The sequence below is a fragment of the Otolemur garnettii genome, unplaced genomic scaffold, assembly GCF_000181295.1.
Source record: "Otolemur garnettii isolate 467f Iridium unplaced genomic scaffold, OtoGar3 scaffold00050, whole genome shotgun sequence".
Lineage (NCBI taxonomy): Eukaryota > Metazoa > Chordata > Mammalia > Primates > Galagidae > Otolemur > Otolemur garnettii.
The window spans coordinates 6949366-6951486 of record NW_003852445.1 but is presented as its reverse complement, the minus strand read 5'-3'; the positions used below and the strand labels follow the sequence as shown (position 1 = coordinate 6951486).

Sequence of the window (2121 nt, the reverse complement as noted above, 5' to 3'; positions counted from 1 at the left end):
GGAGCCCTCAGGCCCAGCCCTGGAAGCCTGTGTGTCTTCTGGCCTTTCCAAGCCCCAGCCCCTCACCGGCCCTGGCAGGATAGGAGCCTATCCTTCTGTTCTCTCCAAGGAATTGGTGATATGTAACATGATCCCTCACAGAGATTATGTGTTTTTAAAGGCACCTGGAGAGGGACCCTTTAGGGGCTAGAGAGAGGCCTTCCTGGAACTTGTCCAAACTCATCACATAGGTGGTTGTCTAGGTGCCCGGGGGTCCTGATCCTGAACCCACAGGTGAGCCGACTTACAGGAAATCTCAGGCAGTCAGCTTGAGGTCCCCAGTAGGCTTTGGCTGGACTGCTTGATAGGGAACCCTGAATGCAGGCTTCAGGCCCTATCAGGTTCAGCCAGAGTCTGTCCAGCTTCTTTAGCACACCTCCCCTCCACTCCACTCCATCCCTGCCGGAAGTCAGGGCTTCCACTTCCAGCCCAGACCTGGTCCTGCATGTGCACAGTGCCACACTGTGGCAGACTCCTGCTGCCCCAACCCCGCCTGCCCACCCAAGTGTGTGCTATGCCTGCCTCCGGCTCAACCTATGCAAGAAGGAAGCCAGAATGCCCCCCACCCCGGGACTACTTGAACATACCCCATCCCCACGGAGTGAACTCACACAGTACTTAGGTCCCCCCATGTCTTAGTATCTAATTCACTCACTTCCCCTCCTCTATATAGCAGAGCAGAGGGACCTCTGGACTGGGGTGTCAGGAGCTGGAGTCTAGCCCTGGTCTGTTCTGCTCTACAATGAGCTTTAGGTACATCACCTCTCTGAGTTCCAGTCTGCTCTACAAATTTGGGGGCTATGAATAATAATCTGGGGAGCTAGGTAAACTACAGATTTCTGGGCCTCAGAGACCAATTGAGTGGGTCCCCAGAGATGAGGCCGCAGTTTGTCAAGTTCCTGGGTGATGCAGGCAGCTGTGGAGCACACTCTGAGAAGCTCTGGATGAGTGGGCTGGGTGATTCCATGGCCTTGGAGAGCTTCTATAAGGGCTGGGACTGGGCTGGGGAGCATAGTTTCTATAAGGGCTGGGACTGGGCTGGGGAGCATAGCCACCACAGAGGATAGGATGCATGTCCTGGGAGAAGCAGAGGAAGGGGAGAATGGGCTCAGTTGCCCAAGCAGCCCTCAAAGCCCTGTGAAAAGACTCAGGGCTGTGAGGAGACACCTGCTGGCCTGTGGGGTGTGGCCTCCTCTCAGAAACCTGCTTTCCAAGCAGCAACTAGCACAGGGTGGAGAGCTTGAGGACACCTAAAGCTCCTTGTGAGGTTGCTGTAATGGCAACCTTGACCAGTCCGCACCCTGCAGTTCCTAAGAAAGTCTGTGAAATGATTTTCTTTGCCTTCTGACCCCCAGGGCTCTGCATGGCTGTCTCTGCTCTGTGGATGTGTAGGCATGGTGGGGTTGGGTGGGGTTCTCTCTCACTCTCCCTGGTCAAGGTCCCTAGGGTGACGGTGGCAGAAGGGTGGGTCCACTCAGGAGCCCAGGACTAGCATGGTCCGGGACATGGGGTGAGACGGGGGCAGAGCCAGCTTGGTCTTCACCCTAGAATAATCTGTTCCCAAGTGTCTTTTCCCTGGCCTTGCTGCCTGTCTCCACAGGAGAGAGCTTTTACTCCGTGTAGCCACAGCAAGACCAGATGAAACTCATTAAGCCATACCAAGAAAAAGAAAGGGGTGGACAGCGTCTGTACCTCAGTGGGTAGGGTGCCAGCCCCATACACCAAGGCTGGCAGTTCGAACCCGGCCTGGGCCTGCTAAACAACAATGACAACTGTAACAAAAAAATAGCCGGGTGTTGGTGGGTGCCTATAGTCCCAGCTACTTGGGAGGCTGAGGCGAGAGAATCACTTGAGCCCAAGAATTTGAGGTTGCTGTGAGCTGTGATGCCACAGCACTCTACTGAGGGCGACATAGTGAGATTCTGGCTCAAAAAAAAAAAAGAAATAGAAAAGAAAAGAAAGAGGATGGCTCGGCACCTGTGGCTCAAGTGGCTGGGATGCCAGCCACATACACCTAGGGTGGTGGGTTCGAATCCAGCCCGGGCCCGCCAGACAACAATGATGGCTGCAACCAAAAACAAA

The 2121-nt window shown here is 54.8% G+C and overlaps 1 protein-coding gene across 3 annotated transcripts in view; it reads right to left on the bottom strand.

Moving 5' to 3' along the window:
• The window catches only part of LOC100951458 (serine/threonine-protein kinase PAK 6), a 62050-nt gene that overhangs the window by 4952 nt on the left and 54977 nt on the right, over positions 1-2121 (bottom strand). The gene's annotated exons all lie outside the window — the stretch shown is intronic.